Raw genomic sequence first — 18,589 nt, forward strand, 5'->3', positions numbered from 1 at the left:
GCAGGAGACTCTAGGATGGAGGCCTTTAGCAGCCAGGATGGTGGACTTTTGCGGGCCTGGGCACAGCAGTAGACCCGTGTGCGGGACGGCCTCAGGTGCCTGGGAAAGAGGCGCATGCCCTTTTGGAACATCCTTCCGTAGGCTTCCTTTGTGTTTTAACCGCTTTATTGAGATATTTCACATACCATAATATTCACCCATTTAAAGTGGTTTTTACTGTATTCACAGAGTTGTTTCAACCATTACCACAATCTAATTTTAAAACATTTCAACAGTCCCAAAAGAAACTCCGTACACATTATTAATCACGCCCTAGTCCCACTGTCTCCGCAGCTCTTGGCACCTAATTCACTCTCTGTGTCTAAGGAACTGTGGATTCTGATAGGTTCCCGTAAATGGGATCATACACATTGTGGACTTTTGTGCCTATCTCTTTCACTTCGCATGTTTTCGTGGTCCGTCCGTGTTGTAACATGAATCAGACCTTCATTCCTTTTCACGGTCAGGTAATATTCCCTTGTAATAGAGGTACCACATTTTGTTTCTGGATTCGTTAAACATTGAATATTTGGGTTATTTCTACTTTCTAACGATTATGGGTAATGCTGCTATGAACACTGATATACACGTTTTTCTGTGGGCATATAATTTTCATTTCTCTTAGAGGTATGCCCAGGAGTGGGATTGCTGGGTCCCTTAATAACTATGTGTAATTGTTTGAGGAGCTGCCAGACTTTCCGAGGGAAGCTGCATCATTTTACGTTCCCACCAGCAACATATGAGGGGTCTGGTTTCTCCACATCCTGTTACCACTTGCTTTTATCCATCTTTTTTAGTCTAGCCATCCTAGTGGCTTCAGTGTGGTTTCGATGAGTATTTTTGTAATGGGTAATCATGTTGAGCATTTTTTCAAGAGCTTATTGGCCATTTGTGTATCTTTCTGGATCCTGTTCAAATCTTTTGCCCAATTTTTAATTGGGTTGTCTTTTTCATTGTTGTTATAAGAATTCTTTATTGTCAGACCTTGTCAGATTAATGATTTGCAAATATTTTCCCCCATTCCATGGGTTGTCTTTTCACTTTCTTGATGGTATCTTTTCAAGCACAAGAGTTAATTTTCTTTTCCTTTTTTTTTTTTTTAAGATTTTATTTTTAAGTAATCTCTACACCTAAAGTGGGGCTTGAATTTATAACCCCGAGATCAAGAGTTGTGTGCTCTACTGACTGAGCCAGCCCGTTCCTGAGAGTTAATTTTCAAGAAGTCCAGTTTACCTGTTTTTTTCTTGTATTACTTAATTTTTTGGTGTCATATCTAAGAAATCACTGCCTGACCCACGGTCATCAAGTTTTATTCCTGCGTTTTAAGAATTTTATAGTTTTAGTTCTTGCATTAGTTCTATGATCTATTTTGAGTTAATTTTTGTATATGATGTGAGGTAGGGGCTTGTGGATACGCAGTTGGCCCAGCACCATTTGTTGAAAAGACAACTTTTTTTTTTTTTTAAAGATTTTATTTATTTATTCGACAGAGACAGAGACAGCCAGCAAGAGAGGGAACACAAGCAGGGGGAGTGGGAGAGGAAGAAGCAGGCTCATAGCGGAGGAGCCTGATGTGGGGCTCGATCCCATAACGCCGGGATCACGCCCTGAGCCGAAGGCAGATGCTTAACCGCTGTGCCACCCAGGCGCCCCTGAAAAGACAACTTTTTACCTTGGTCTTGCCCCCTTTTGTCAATGATTGATTAACCATAAATATTAGGATTTATTTCTGGACTGTCATTGCTATTCCACTGATCTTACGTTTCTTCTTTTATCTTTATCTTTTTTTTTTTTTAAAGATTTTATTTATTTACTTGTCAGAGAGAGAGAGCGCGCGAGCGTGCACAAGCGGGAAGCGGCAGAGGGAGAGGGAGAAGCAGGCTCCCTGCTGAGCAAGGAGCCCAATTCGGGGCTCTATCCCAGGACCCATGGGATCATGACCTGAGCTGAATGCAGCTGCTTAACCAACTGAGTCACCCGGGCGCCCCTCCACTGATCTTACGTTTCTCCTTTGCAATGCCACACTTGTCTTGATTACTGTAGCTTAATAGTAAGTTTTGAAATTGGGAAGTATGAGTCCACCAACTCATTCTTTTTCAAGATTGCCTGTTCTGTGCCCCTTGCATTTCCATATGAATTACAGGAGACATCTGTAACTTTCTGCAAAAAAAGCCAGCTAGGAGTCAGAGAAGTTGCATTGAATCTATAGGTCAATTTTGGGGAGTATTACCATCTTAACCTTAATAATTCTCCCAGTCTGTAAGCATCGCACGGCTTTTCATTTATTTAGCTCTTTGCTTTCTTTCAACAGTATTTGTAGTTTTCAGCGTACAAATCTTATGCTGCTTTTGTTGACTGTATTGCTAAGTGTTCTCTTTTTTCTTGATGCTGTTATAAAGGCAGTTGTTTTCTTAATTTCATTTTTGGATTGTTGATTGCTAATGCGTAGAAGTAAAATTGATCTTGCAAATTGGTACTGCAACCTTGCTGAACTCACTTATTAGTTCCAGTAGTTTTTTTTAGTGGATTCCTGGGCTTTTCTATGTAAGATCATGTCAACTCAGTATGTTTTAAAGCTTCTCAGTTGATTCCAGTGTGCCAGGGTTGAAAACCATTGGGTTAGATCAGTGGTTCCCATGCCTTTGAGCTGGAAATGTTGCGGAACAGAATCAGAGCACTTGAATTTAGAAGGAATTTTCCTCTGTGTCTGTGGGGAAGAATGAGGGGCTGGGAGCTTAGACTCAACCTGAGCACAGAGGCAGAGGGACCAGTATCCCACACTCCAGCTTCCTCCATTCCTGGTGTAAACCCAGTTGGGCTGGGTGTGTGAAAGTGTGCCTTTTACAGAAATGTGTTCTGGGTGAGAGTGGCAACACCCTCCCTGCTGTGAGTTGCCAAAAAGAGCCCGTGTGAAAACTGGTAAGAGTCAAAACCCAAAGGAAGAAGTCAGCGGCTTTGAGAAGCCGTTGAGGTCCTGTTGGGGACTGTAGAAAGGCGGAAGTCTATGGGGCGCCTGGGTGGCACAGCGGTTAAGCGTCTGCCTTCGGCTCAGGGCGTGATCCTGGCGTTTTGGGATCGAGTCCCACATCGGGCTCCTCGGCTGGGAGCCTGCTTCTTCCTCTCCCACTCCCCCTGCTCGTGTTCCCTCTCTTGCTGGCTGTCTCTATCTCTGTCGAATAAATAAATAAAATCTTAAAAAAAAAAAAAAAAAAAAAAGAAAGGCAGAAGTCTGGCTCTGAGCCACCCAGGGTTGTCCACCCAGGGTTGTCAGGACCGTCTTTCTGGCTCTGCCTTGACCGTATTCACCCCAAGTAACTGGACTTCACCCCCATTTGAAGGGAAGGACTTTTTCTTACAGCTCTAGACTTGGTTTTATTTTCATAAAAGCGGATGTGAGAACTGGCAGATACCTTAGAAATCCACATTGTGTAGAAACTGGTTGTATCCGATTACTAGTTGCTTCATTAATTAGAGAACTAAATGAAATCTTGGACACGTGTCCATGTTACCATTTTATATTTGTACAAAAGTCATGGTTTCACTTTCTTTTTCTTTTAATTACATATTAGCGGTTTGGGAGGTCCTCCACTGCAAAGCAAGCCCACTGGAGTCACATAGTCTTTTCTTATCTACCAGAGGCAGCAGCTAAGCAGAATTTGTTTCTTGACTTTGCCAGCTATGTGTGTTTCTCTCCCTCTCTCTTTCCTGACTTTGTTTTGTTTTGGTTTCTGGTTTGCATATGTAGAACAGGTATTCCCAGTGGTGGCATCAGTGATGGAGGATTTGGCTTTGTGATCTCACCATATGCTGATCTTTATGGACGGATGGATTCTCTGTTGAATGGGGGATGATGGAGAGGCTGGATTGTTGGACTTTACTGTGTCCTTAGTCTCTTTTGAGTTCAGTTTGGTTCAGAATTTTGTGTCCACCAGGAGGAACAACTCTGACATCTGAACCAGTAAGTCTTCATGTTTACTCTCAACTTGGAGCTGATGTAGAATTGATGCCACAAGCTCTCTGTGTCTGTAGTTCAGAAAGGCCTTTGCCTCTCATTGTATAAATGTGAAAAAAATTTCTTTAATTAGTGGGGAGTTAGGTTGCAAAGTGTCTTAAGTTGGAGAATCTCTGTTCTGATCAGCTTGTGGACTTAAATAAATGTCTACATAAATCAAGTATTTCTAAGCTTTCCAGAAAAGAAGGAAATTGCACTCTTTTTTTAAAGATTTAAAAAATTTTTTTAGGTACTCCCTACCCCCAATCTCTGTCCCCACAATCCCAAAATCAAGAGTCGTGTGCTCTACAGACTGAGCCAGTCAGGCACCCAAAGGAAATTGCACTCCGAATAATTCAAATGCACTAGACTTAAAAAAAATTGTTACAGAAACAAATGCTTTTTAAGAATGCAGATTTACATTATTAAGATAAGTCTTTACAAATGAGAATAAATTAATAATTTGGTATAAAAAGCTGTCTTTTCTCTGATTTATTAGTGCTCGATATAATACTGATTATATTTAGTAACAGCATTCAGTAAATCAGTGTAAAAAATACAGTAAATTTTATTCTACCTTCTCCCCATGCCCAAACTTCTACAGGTAGACCATTACTCTTACGTACTGTTTAAGGTTATAAAAAACATAAATTTGTTTTCAACTAAATTCAGTTAAATTCTGACAGTGTTTTTATTTTAACAGTATTTGAAGATAAAGCTTAAGTAACCTAAAACCTGGGATAATATTAAATTGGGTTAATTTATGGGTAGTCATTGTATACCTAGATAATTTCAAAATAAGACAAAATACTGAAACATTGATTACTAGGTATAATCTTAAGGGTTTTTTAAATATACTAAAAAGCTTTATCTTTGGCTAGTATTAATGAATGTGAGAAAGTATAAAGGGGTGTGTGTGTGTCTATAGAAGGTTTTGTTATGTACTGTGTTCAGGAGTTGTGGGGCACAGTTGGTTAATTGTCCACCTTCGGCTCAGGTCATGGGGCTCCTTGCTCAGCGGGGAGCCTGCTTCTATCTCTCCCTCTGCCCGCCACTCCCCCTGCTTGTGCTCGCTCTCAAATAAATAAATAAAATCTATAATTTAAAAAAAAAGGAGTCGTGCTAGTCTGCTAAAATGTTTTTGTGTATGACAGACAGCTCTGAACCCCCTAGTTCTCTGGGAAGTACAAGTCAATTACTTTGGTTAAAAGTTGTACTTAATATGGATGGCAGATAAAAACTTTGTGTATATACTTTTAATTTTCAAGCAAAAGAGTTGTGTTGTTTTTTTTTTTTTCCTCAGAGCAACATTTCTCAAACTTTTTGGTCTCTAGACTCTTTTACACATAAAAATTATTGAGGACTCCCAAAAGCTTTTGATTAGGTGGTTTTTATCTATTATATTTTTTTGTGTTTGAAATTAAAACTGAGAACATTTTTAAAGTATTTGTTGATTCGTTTGAAAATATCAATGCTCATTGCTTATTAACATGAATTTTTTAAAATACTGTATTTTATAAGGGGCGCCTGGGTGGCACAGCGGTTAAGCGTCTGCCTTCGGCTCAGGGCGTGATCCCGGCGATCTGGGATCGAGTCCCACATCAGGCTCCTCCGCTATGAGCCTGCTTCTTCCTCTCCCACTCCCCTTGCTTGTGTTCCCTCTCTCACTGGCTGTTTCTATCTCTGTCAAATAAATGAAATCTTAAAAAAAAAAAAAATACTGTATTTTATAAAACACTACTTTTTGTGAGAACAACATTGTTTCATGTTTCTGCAAATCTGTTAAATGAGCCTGAAAAAAAAAGCTATGAAATATGTCGTAGCTTTGGCAGAGTTTGCTTATTTTGGTGGTCTTGCTTTCTTGGTTTACTCATTGATGCCTTTACTGCCAGAATGAAGATTATCCGTTCCCTGTAATCCAGCTGGACAGCAGAGACTCTGTACAACAATAGTTTTGGTACTTTATGGTGACTTTATTATATTATTGATTGCTTGAAGGGAAAAAAAACCCACAAAGAACAAAGGCTCATCACTTACGAAAGAACTCAGGTTTTGTTAGTCCCATTAATAGACACCAGCTCTGGTTTCTCAGGTGTCCCACAATCCTAGCTTAAATGCCAGATGGCCTCTGACAACACTTTTGGTGTTGCCTTCCAAAAATTGGACCCTAAATGTAGACAAAAATTTTTTTTCAGAATATCCGTTATGCCTAAAACAGTCATTGAGATTTCTGAGTGCCCCTGGAAAATCACAAAAGTCGTTCACCTTCTAAAAAGAGAACGACTATAGAATTAATTAGATTTCTTTGAAGTGTCAGTCCTGCAAGGGCTGTGCGAGAAGAGCAGCTGCCAGATCAGAAGAGGCGCTCGCTCGGGCTCTCCTTGGTTACGCTTGTGCAGATAAAATGGTATGAATGCAAATATTTCAGAAAACGTTTGCTTTATGAGAATGCCTTTCTGCCCATAATATGTTTTTATTCTCAGACGAAGTGATGGAATTTGTTATGAAATAGTTATGTACCATACCCCAAAAGAGAATTTGTCTCTCCTCCATTCTTATGTTACCAGTTGGAGAAATAATCACAACCAGAAGTCTCTGCCACCTGTAGATGATTTGGGGTGTGTGTGTGTGTGTGTGTGTGTGTGTGTGTACCTTCAACAAAGGACAGAATCAGAGCCTTGTGGGAAAGGATTATACCAAGTACCTTAAACTAGTAACACTTCATGAACGAGACTTTTGAGCTAGCACAGCTTCAACAGCTTTCAGGCTACAGCAGTGCTCGGAGTCAGGATTTTCAGGGCACCTTTTTTTTTTTTTTTAAGATTTTATGTATTTGACAGAGACAGCCAGCGAGAGAGGGGGAACACAAGCAGGGGGGGTGGGAAAGGAAGAAGCAGGCTCCCACCGGAGGAGCCTGATGTGGGGCTTGATCCCAGAACCCTAGGATCAGGCCCTGAGCCAAAGGCAGATGCTTAATGACTCCCGCCACCCAGGCGCCCCCTCAGGGCATTTTTTATTCTGGATGCTGAGTGACCGCTCCGTCGAAGTGGCCTGCTGGCCTCGGATGCTGCCGAACATGATTTCTTTTTTTTTTTTTTTTTAGGATTCAAGAACAGGAGTTTTATTAGTTTTCCAGGTGAATTACCAAATTAGAAACCACTGGTGCAGGTTTTAACCAAAGTAACTTCTAAATTATTTTTTTTCCACATGAGTATTATATAAGCTGGTAATTTCCTTTTTTTTTTTGTAATAATATTTTTTTATTATATTATGTTAGTCACCATACAGTACAGCCCTGGTTTTTGATGTAAAGTTCGATGATTCATTAGTTGCATATAACACCCAGTGCACCATGCAATACGTGCCCTCCTTACTACCCATCACCAGTCCCATTCCCCCACTCCCCCCCCCAAGCCCTCAGTTTGTTTCTCATAGTCCATAGTCTCTCATGCTTCATTCCCCCTTCTGATTACCCCCCCTTTCTTTATCCCTTTCTTCCCCTACCAATCTTCCTAGTTCTTATGTTCCATAGATGAGTGAAACCATATGATAATTGTCTTTCTCTGCTTGACTTATTTCACTTAGCATTATCTCCTCCAGTGCCGTCCATGTTGCAGCAAATGTTGAGAAATCGTTCTTTCTGATAGCTGAGTAATATTCCATTGTATATATGGACCACAGCTTCTTAATCCACTCATCTGTTGAAGGACATCTCGGCTCCTTCCACGATTTAGCTATTGTGGACAATGCTGCTATGAACATTGGGGTGCATACGGCCCTTCTCTTCACTACGTCTGTATCTTTGGGGTAAATACCCAGTAATGCAATGGCTGGATCATAGGGTAGCTCAATTTTTAACTTTTTAAGGGACCTCCACACTGTTTTCCAGAGTGGCTGTACCAACTTGCATTCCCACCAACAATGTAGGAGGGATCCCCTTTCTCCACATCCTCTCCAACAATTGTTGTTTCTTGCCTTGTCAATTTTTGCCATTCTAACTGGCGTAAGGTGGTATCTTAGTGCGGTTTTGATTTGAATTTCCCTGATGGCTAATGATGTTGAAAATTTTTTCATGTATCTGTTAGCCATTTGTATGTCATCATTGGAAAAGTGTCTGTTCATATCTTCTGCCCATTTTTTGATTTGATTATTTGTTTCTTGTGTATTTAGTTTGAGAAGTTCTTTGTAGATCTTGGATACCAGTCTTTTATCTGTAGCGTCATTTGCAAATATATTCTCCCATTCCGTGGGCTGCCTCTTAGTTTTTGGGACTGTTTCCTTGGCTGGGCAGAAGCTTTTTATCTTGATGAAGTCCCTTAAGTTCATTTTATCTTTTGTTTCTCTTGCCTTTGGAGATGTGTCCTGAAAAAGGTTGCTTTGGCCAGTGTCGTAGAGGTTGCTGCCTATGTTCTCCTCTGGGATTTTGATGGATTCCTGTCTCACATCGAGGTCTTTCATCCATTTGGAGTTTATTTTTGTGTATGGTGTGAGAGAGTGGTCAAGTTTCATTCTTTTGCATGTAGCTGTCCAATTTTCCCAGCACCATTTATTGAAGAGACTGTCTTTTTTCCACCGGAAGTTTTTTCCTGCTTTGTCAAAGATTAGTTGCCCATACAGCTGAGGGTCCATTTCTGGGTCCTCTATTCTGTTCCATTGGTCTATGTGTCTGTTTTTGTGCCAGTACCATGCCGTCTTTGTGATCACAGCTTTGTAGTACAGCTCGAAATCCGGCATTGTGATGCCCCCAGCTTTGTTTTTCCTTTTCAACAGTTCCTTGGAGATTCGGGGCCTTTTCTGGTTCCACACAAATTTAAGGGCTGTTTGTTCCAGTTCTTTGAAAAATGTCATTGGTATTTTGATCGGGATAGCATTGAAAGTGTAGATTGCTCTGGGTAGCATGGACATTTTAACTATGTCAATTCTTCCGATCCATGAGCATGGAATATTTTTCCATCTTTGTGTCTTCTTCAATGTCTTTCAAGAGTGATTTGTAGTCTCTAGAATATAGATCCTTTACGTCTCTGGTTAAGTTAATTCCAAGGTAACGTATGGTTTTTGTGCTATTGTAAATGGGATGGATTCCCTAATTTCTCTTTCTTCAGTCTCATCATTCATGTATAGAAATGCCACTGATTTCTGAGCATTGATTTTGTATCCCGCCACGTTACTGAACTGCTGTATAACTTCTAGTCGTTTGGGGGTGGAGTCTTTTGGGTTTTCCGTATAGAGTATCATGTCATCTGCGAAGAGAGACAGTTTGACTTCTTTGCGTATTTGGATACCTTTTATCCCGAACATGATTTCTACAGGACATAACAAACCCAGGCGGGAAACTGTGCTGTGGGGCTTTGCTTGGAATATTGCTGAGGTTTTCATTTCCATTTTCTAGATACATGAGGAAACTCCTTCGTAAGCTGCCCGTACTGTCTGTAACCCATAACAATTAGTAGACTCTGCTTTGGGAAATGAAACATTTAGAAATGATACCTAGTTTTCTGCTGCGCTCCTTCTTCCCCACCTCACTTACCGACCCCTTGACCCCGCACTGGAATTCCTGTGAAGTCTCCCTATTTTGTGTGGTGATATTTGCATAGGTTCACTAAGAAGAATCTGTCCATTTTAAGAAATCTGTGGTGGGATATCTGGCGGGCTCCGTTGGTAGAGCATGCAACTCTTGGTCTAAGGGTTGTAAGTTTGAGTCCCACACTGGGTGGAGAGATGACTTAAAATCTTAAAAAAATTTATAGTAAAACAGATATAACATAAAATTTACCATTTGAACCATTTTAAGTATACAGTTCAGTGGGATTAATAAGGAATTGGTAATTCTCTAAAACAACAGGAATAATTCGTCAGGTAAGTGGAATTGTACAGTGTATTTGCTTTTGTGCCTGGCTTGTTTTATTCGTGTAATGTCTTCAGAGTTCATCCATGTGGGAGCCCTGCCAGAATTTCATTCTTTTTTTGGTGCATGGTAAAATACGCATAACATAAAATTTACCATTTTAACCATTTTCCTTTTTTTAAGATTTTATTTATTTATTTGAGGGAGAAAGAGAGCACAAGCAGGGGGAGCAGCAGAGAGAGAAGCAGGCTCCCCGCTGAGTAGGGAGCCTGACATGGGACTCGATCCCAGGACCCTGGGGTCATGACCTGAGCCGGAGGCAGACGCTTAACCGACTGAGCCACCAGGCGCCCCCATCTTAACCATTTTCAAACGTGTAGTTCAGTGACATTAAGTACATTTACATCATGCAACCGTCGCCACTACCCATGTCCAGAATTTTTTCCTCTTCTCAGCTGAAATTTTGTACCCCTTAAATAGTGACTCCCCATTTTCTCCTCCTCCAAGCCCCCGGCAACCACCATTGTACTTTCTGTCTGTGAATGTGACTAGTCTGGGCACCTCATATAAGTGAAATTATATAATATCTGCCCTTTTGTATCTGGCTCATCTCACTTGGCATGTCCTCAAGCTTCACCCATGTTGTTGTGTGTCAGAATGTTCTTCCTTTTTTTTTTTCTTTTTGGTAAAGATTGTATTTATTTATTTGAGAAAGAGCATTTGAGCAAGCATGAGTGGGGTGGGGTGGGGGGGAGCAGCAGAAGCAGAGGGACAAGCAGACTCCCTACTGAGCAGGGAGCCCGATGCAGGACTCAATCCCAGGACCCTGGGATCATGACCTGAGCCGAAGGCAGACGCTTAACCGACAGGGACCCAGACACCCCTTTTCTTCCTTTTTGAAGCTGCATTAATATTCAACTGTATGGATAACACCAGGTTTCGTTTATCCATTCACCTATCTGTGGACATTTGCACAGCTTTTGTGAATAGTGCTGCTGGAACGCGGCTTTGAATAGCTGTTTGAATCACTGTTTTTACTTCTTTTGTGTATATACCCAGAAGCAGAATAATGTAATATAAATTAAATCATATGGTAATTCTTTGTATAATTTTTTGAGAAACTGTTACCAAACTCAGACTTGTTTGAGTCTGAGATACTGGCTTTGGAGCAAAGAAAGCTTTATTATCAGAAGGGCAGTCCAATGAGAAATCAGGGATCATTTCCAAAGCTGAGTGGCCCTTTTGAGTCTAGGGACAGCTTATATATTCGAGAGGAGAGTAAGGGCTTTCTTGAAACCTTAAGGGGGTGGGGCTCAACAACCTGGAAGTAAGCATTCTTCCAAACAGTGAGGCACTATTTGGGACCTGGTACATCAAGAGAGATATTACCATCCAGTCTCCACTAGGTTTATTTAATTTTAATTTTATTTATTAGAGAGCGCGTGTGTGTGCACAAGTGGGGGGAGCAGCAGGCGGAGGCAGAGGGAGAAGCAGGTTCCTGCTGAGCAAGGAGCCCAGTGCCGGACTCAGTCCCAGGACGTTGGGATCAGGACCTGAGCCAAAGGCAGATGCTTAACCAACTGAGCCACTCAGGCGCCCCACCCCCCCTGCCGCCGCATTAGGTTTCTACAATCAATGAGTAAACAGGGAGTAGGGGTAAAAAGGCAAAGTTAATGACTGATCCTGCATGAAACAATTAGGGAGCGTAACAGAACGTGGAGCTGGCCTCAAACCAAGCGTCTGGTCTCAAAACTGCCATACTGTGCTTTTTTTAAACCAGGATATAATTGGACAAGCTGATAAGTGTAACCAGGACCTTACTTGGAATGTCGTATTTCTTCATGGTGCCCATGTAATCTGCTATGACAAGCCACTTTTCACTTTATGGAGCCAGTGCCTACAAAGCCTTGCCAGGAACCCTGCCTGGCCCCGGGCTCATAGGGCCCTAGCCGTACAGGGGCTTAGGAAGGTCACTTCCTGACAGGCCAGGGAATTTAAGATGCTTGGTGGACCTGAATAAGAGGCAGTTGACTATGCAAATGGACAGTGGCCAGACCGCCCCTAAAAGCAGAACCCACCACCTGCAGCAACCTACCCAGGAAACTAACCTCTCCTTACCGACTGACTAGCGCAGGAGGGCAGGCTGCTGCTGGAAATCAGACATCTGTCTCTGGTGACAATCCAGAGAGCTAAAAATAACTGCTGTAACGATTGGCCCCTAATGGCCTTCATTAATAACTGGTTTCCTCCTGTTTGTCCCTGCTTCCAACTTAGCATCATCCAGAAAAAGCCACATATACACCCCTAACCAACTGGTCACCTCGGGTGCCACCAGCCTCCAGCTGGGGCACACAGGAAGCCCCTTCCTTTTCTTCACTGTAAGTCTTCCCCACTCTGCCGGCCTTTGAGAATCTGCCAGATGCGAGTGTCTGGATAAATAGCTTTTGTTCCCAGTTGGTTGCACTTCCTTTATTTCCATAGAGGAATCCACTCACATTTATGGGAACTGCCAGTGAGACCTACTGGAATTGCTTAGGCTTGGGTTCCTGCCCTCGGGTCTCAAATAATAAGGTGTTTAAAGGTCCAGTCCGAGATTCCTTATGAAAGTCTCCGGTCAGAAGTTGATTTTGTGGCCCTAGTAGTTCAATATTTCGTAGCTCTAAATTTGCAAAAGAAACTTTTAGAGGTTTAACTGGTTAATGAACACTCTTGCTGCACTGATGTAAATTATTGGGTGGTGGAATGAGACCAGCCCTTATTTATGTCAAAGAATTAATCTTTGAGATGATTATCATAGGCAGGAAGACTGTCGGGAAAAATTGTGAAAGACTTTGAAATGGGAAATAAAAAAACCCAACCTGGATGTTCTGGCTAGCATGCCCTTTAAGGTTTTCTTCGCCTTTTATTGCCTTTGGGTTATTTTACATCTTTGTAAATTGCAGAAAACTGATACTAATGCAAATGATTGTTCATAGAAATGCAAATGAGCTGTCCAGTGGAATAGCTTGTGGATATTGACAAGTTTGGGGCGTGTTTGTAAATTCATTTCAGCTTTCCCATTGCCTGTGGCTGTAGATCTTTGATTCCTTTGAATGGTAATTAAATAAAATCTCTGATATGTGTTCGTTTAAGAAGGAAGAGTAAAAGGAAATCCACCTTCTCCAAACCCGTTTTTCTGAGGAGGACACCAAGGCCCAGAAAAGTGAACTCCCTCCCTGCCCGTCTTTTCCAGATAGCATTTTCTCTTCTGGATCCCCAGTCTGAGGAAAACATAAAAATATCTATATTTTTATAGATTTTTGTATTTTATGGGGAAAACATAAGTGTATTTTCGTAGATATACAGCTGACCTCTGAACAACACGGGTTTGAATTGTGCAGGTCCACTTACGTGCAGATTTTTTTCCATATATAAACTTAGGCATTGGTAAGTACAGTGCAGTACTCTTAAGTGTATCTTCCTGATGATTTTCTTAATGACATTTTCTTTTTTTCTAACTTTAATTTTTAAATTTTTTAAAAGGTTTATTTATTTATTCATTTTAGAGAGAGAGATTGAGAGCAGGGTGAGGGGCAGAGGGAGAGGAGAGAGAGAATCTCAGGCAGACTCCATGCTCAGCACAGAGCCCGATGTGGGTCTCAATCTCAACCCTAATATCATGACCTGAGCTGAAATCGAGTTTGGACGCTTAACCGACTAAGCCACCCAGGCCCCACCTTGCTTACTTTATTAAAGGAATACAACATATCATACATATAACATGCAAAGTATGTGTTAATTAACTATTTATGTTATCAGTAAAGCTTCTGGTCAACATTAGTAGTTCAGTTTTGGGGGAGTTAAAAGTTATACGCCCATTTTTGACTGCACAGGCGTCAGTGCCCCTAATCCCCACATTGTTCAAGGGTCAACTGTATATAGACCTAGGTCTATCTATAAAAATAGATATAAATATATCTTCATATATATTTATCTATAAAAAAGATACAGATATATAAGATACATGTAGAGTGAAAAATAAAGGAAAACCTCACCAACGTGGAGTCAAGAGGCCAGCAAGGGGCGCTCTTGTCCCCCCCTTAAGTGCAGACCTAATGGGAAGAGAGCGTACCTTGCAAGCCCCCTAGTCTGCTGCCCCAGCAGGAGGACGGATGAGAGCACAAATGAGCCCAGTCAATGAGAGACTGTCATAGCTCAGCCAGTGAGAAGCCACTATACTTGGAGCCCCCAGTTTACTCCAGTGGACTTTTTGTTTGTAACTGCCCTCCAGGCTTCCCCCTTTCCTCTCCAAGTGTTCTCCTTGCTGAGGACTTGCCTATAGTTTTGCCTTAACGGTTTAATTTTTTTAAGGTGAACATTTCACACAGTTGACCTTTGAACAACATAGGGGTAGGGGTCCTGACTCCCCCACTTCCAGCCCCACGGTCAGAAATCTACATAGGACTTTTGACTCCTCAGTAACTTAACTGCTAACAGCCTACTGTTGACAAGAAGGCTTACTGATAACACACACGGTCAATTAACATATCTTGTATGTTGTATGTATTATAGGCTGTATTCTTACAATAAAGTAAGCTAGAGAGGGGCGCCTGGGTGGCTCAGATGGTTAAGCATCTGCCTTCGGCTCAGGTCGTGATCTCCAGGTCCTGGGATTGAGCCCCACTTCCGGCTCCTGGCTCAGCAGGGAGTCTGCTTCTCCCTCTGCTGCATTCTGTCTCTGTCTCTCTCAAATGAATAAATAAAATCTTAAAAAAAAATCAAGCTAGAGAAAGGGAAATGTTATTGAGAAAATCATAAGGAAAATACATTTACAGTACTATACTGTAAAAAAATCTGTGTATAAGTGGACCGATGAAGTTTAAGCCCCTGTTTTCAAGGGTCGACTGTATATAAAGAGATATCTTTTCCCATGGGTCTTTTTTTTTAAAGATTTTATTTCTTTGAGAGAGTGAGCACGCGAGAAAGCACAGGTGGTAGAGCGGGAGAAGCAGGCGCCCCCCCCCATGGGTCATTTTTACCATTGTTCCTCCAGCTGCATGCACCATGCCTGCACGTTGAACGAGTTCAGTCTGGGTTGTTGATTGATGGCAGCCATACTCACAGTCACACAGCTGGTCAAGTTGATGGGCTGGGGTCACGCAGAGTTGGGTTCTCCCAGCATAACCGTAGCATGCCCCCCTGTGCAACGTTGAGTGACTGTGACGTCTGCTTGGTGGTTGGTTAGGAGGTGAGTATGGTGGGGGGGGACATAGGTGAATCTATGTTGGGAAGGAGAGGCCTGCCCTGCCAAGGTTTTGTCCTCATAAAACCTTTGTCCTTCTGGGGCACTTGTGTATATTTGCTCCTGCCTCATTTTGGCCCAGGCTGCCCAAATCGACTGACTTTATGGGATAGTGTTGGGCTGTTTTTTGGTGAACTTTGGGGTTTTCGGTTAATACAGGGACATTTGGCATGCAGGGTGAGGGTCTCAGGCCTCAGGAAAGGGGACTGGAGTCTGAGTAGACACGTATCAGATATCCACTGTCTGCTTATGTTACTCGTGGAAAACAGGCCCAGAGGTGGGGACCAACTTGCCCCACCCGCCCAGCTTGGGCAACTCTGCAGGTGCTGAGGTGTTCCCTACCCTCACTGGGCAGCCTCCGGTCTCGGCCTTGACTCAGAAAATTGGAGTGGAAGTGCCTTCTTTTCTTTACAGGGATGTCATGAAGAATAGAAGCCACAAGCAGAGGTGAGCCTGGCACTGTGGCTGGTGTATTCGGATGTTGTCAGTATATGGTGGCTACTGGGGTCTTGTATGAGTAATAATATTTGCCTTTCCTGCACTTCAGAATCCTAGACTCATAATGGTGGGGGAGTAAGACCAGCCATGCAGAATCTCAAGTCCTAGGCTGTGTCCATCACAGGTGTGTCTTGGGACTGGTGAAATCCTGGCTGTGAACATGCTAGGTAACCGGAAAGCCTTGTCCAGAGGGAAGCCAGTGTCTTACTGTTTCCCGTTCCCATCTATCTTGCCATTTTCCCGCTCAATCTCAGAAAGGCGAGGATATCAGTTCTTGGCTGTGTGGATTTTCCTTCTTGCTGGCAGCTTTGGTAAGGAATTGGGGTTCAGGGATGGAGCCATTGTTGACACGGAGCCTTTGAGATTTTCAGTGGGTCTTCTTCACTCCTGGACGCCTGGTCCTGCTCGCAGCTGACAGTTTGACTCATTGAGTTTCTTGAGTAACAAAGCAGTGAAGCCAGAGGTGAACCAGATGCGGGCAGATACTCTGCCCTGAAGGTTTATGCCTCCCCTGAGGCCCTGCTCAGCCAGGCGTGGGAGTGCAGCCCCCTTTCCTAAAGACCTCCATTGGGCCACATGTCCACGGGGTACTGTGGCAGTGACCCTAAGGCCTGTGTGACCTGGGCACAGCCCAGCTGAGCTACAGTCCCTGTTGTCTCTGACCACCATGAGGCCTGTGTGCACGCTGAATTTTCATGTCCATTATCTCCTTTGATTCTGGACTTAGTAGGAAAACACCACACCAGGGTATTCATCATAGTCCAGTTTTTAATGGTGAAAAAATGGAAACTATAAATGTCCAATAATAAGGCATTAATTGTATTGCATTAATTGTATGTACAGTAGAACAGGGTTTTCAGCCTCAGCACTGTTGATATTTTGGGCTAGAGAATTCTTTGTTCTGGGGCCTGCCTTGTTGCTCTGGACAACGTTGAGCAGCGTGCCGCTGGATGCCAGCAGCACACTCCCCAGACAACCAGAAATGTCTCCAGACACTGCCACGTGTTCCTTGGGGGGTGAAGTCATTCCTGGTTGAGAACAAACCTCTGCAAAATAAAACATTTTTCAAAAAATACCTGTTGAAGGAGAAATATAATCACAATTCAAAAGAAGACGACGGTCTACCTGAGGGTGTGGACGTGTATATTGTTAACCTTAAAAATAAAACTGCCAGTTATATTTACCGGCAAAAATAGGTTTATTCAGCAATAGCAAAGAATTGCAATTTGGGACAAGCTAGCCTACCAAAGCCATAGGCAAGTCCCTAGAACAAAGGAGAGGAACACTCTTTTATGGAGCTTTGGGAGAAGCTGGGAGGGCTGTTAGAAACAAAATTTCATTGGGTGTAACTGGGAGTTTGAAGTATAGTGACTTTCGTTGGCTGAGCTGTGACCCGCTCTCATGGCTGGGCTGTGGGGGGAGGCCTACCTTCCTTCGGCGGTGGTAGTTCAGTATCTACTGGCAGGGGTGTGGGAGCGCCCCCTGCTGGCTTCCCGACTCCATTCTAACCAAGGCTTCTTTTTATTAATTTTCACATTTCTCCCTTTTGATCAAGATCTGTTTTGAAAGCATTGCTGATCAGGAGTCAGGTTTTCTATATGTAGTGGTTTTGTTCCTCGGTGCCAAGAAGGACCTTCCTTGGTTGTCGTGTCCTACTTGCGGGGGGGGGGGGTACAAAGCAGTTGAAAACCACTTAAGGCCACATTTGATAACGAGGAGGGTTAGAAGAGAGAACTCTCTGGCACTTCCCACCTATAGTCTATATTTATCAAAATGTAAGCATTGGAGGTCATCTTGAAGCACCGTGTTATTGGGTACATGGTTTTTAGAAAGTTTGACAGACAACAAAATACAAAACTTAAAATAATTTAGTTTTGATTTCTGCTTAAAGAAGTAACATGAATTCCAAATTATATGATGGTTCTAAGCCAGGACTCTAACTCTGAAAGCAGCCAGCTGAAATATTTATTGGCACTTAATTCTGGCTTGAGGGAGAAATGTTCTCCCTACAAAAGCATGCCTCCTAGAAGTCTCTGCTTGTAAAGGGTCCAGGAAAGGATAATACTGGATACAGCAAGAGCAAGCTGAAAGACAGAAATGAGCACACTCAGGTTCAGTGCAAGTGGAAAAATGCAGCCATAGCTCTTGGACTTTGTGCAGAGCAGCAAAACTTAAGCAAGGTTTTAAATCAGTATTGTTATATCTCAGAAGAGCCGTTTGGAACCAAATGTTTGATTGATAATAAAGTCTGTGAAGTTGCAAATTCAGAGGTCATTAATTTGGATAAGAATCCAGAGTCAGTTAATAGTTTAGATGAAGGAAGGCTTTTGTGACTTCTGAATCTCGTTAACCCTTCAGAAAAAGCAAGTGAGAAATGAGTCCCAGAATCATGATGAGGTTGTTTCCCAAAGGCCATAATCAAAAGAAGAGGTTTCCCCCTTGCAGGTAAGGACATCATGTTTCCATGAAGAAGAGAGAAGCAGTAGTGAGAAAAAGGCGTACAGGCCTGCTCCAGACCTCTTGGAAAGCTGTCTCACCCGGTGGTGTCTGCTTCAATTCCAGACCTTTCATTCCAGGTCGGCAGGGGGTGTGCAGGTCTAGCCAGGGTCTGGTGCTTTCTTTAGAGGTGTTGTGTGAATCCAAGAGTCTTTTCCCTGGAGTGTGATGGCTTAAGAGTTGGTTAGCAGTCTCTGATAAGGTCGAGTCTTTCTGGAGGTGTCTTTTCCGATAGATGAAATCTCCATGTTGCAAGATGGGGTGCTCAAGGTTGTCATCTCCTGGGGCGCACTGTGAGAAGACTGAGCTACCAAAGCCTGGTTATTTTTAATAGAAGCAATTAGACCTTTACAATTTTGAAGTAGCTGTCCTTTTAAAATCAAGGGTCAGAGGAGGCAGGGGCCAAGTACCTTGGATGTCCTATGAGGATCTCAAAGGG

General features: G+C 42.6%; 1 protein-coding gene across 5 annotated transcripts in view; it reads left to right on the forward strand.

Moving 5' to 3' along the window:
* The window catches only part of BID (BH3 interacting domain death agonist), a 45,554-nt gene that overhangs the window by 5,949 nt on the left and 21,016 nt on the right, over window positions 1-18,589 (forward strand). For 2 of the 5 annotated variants that reach the window (XM_087855466.1, XM_087855467.1), the window contains exon 2: window positions 3,785-3,997. The exons of the other annotated variants lie outside the window; for them this stretch is intronic. The gene's annotated coding sequence lies outside the window, so the exon portion shown is untranslated. The remainder of the gene's footprint in view (window positions 1-3,784; window positions 3,998-18,589) is intronic. 5 annotated transcript variants of the gene reach the window in all.

This window comes from Ursus americanus, chromosome 25 (genome assembly GCF_024610735.1).
Source record: "Ursus americanus isolate L20-20 chromosome 25, mUrsAme1.1.p, whole genome shotgun sequence".
Lineage (NCBI taxonomy): Eukaryota > Metazoa > Chordata > Mammalia > Carnivora > Ursidae > Ursus > Ursus americanus.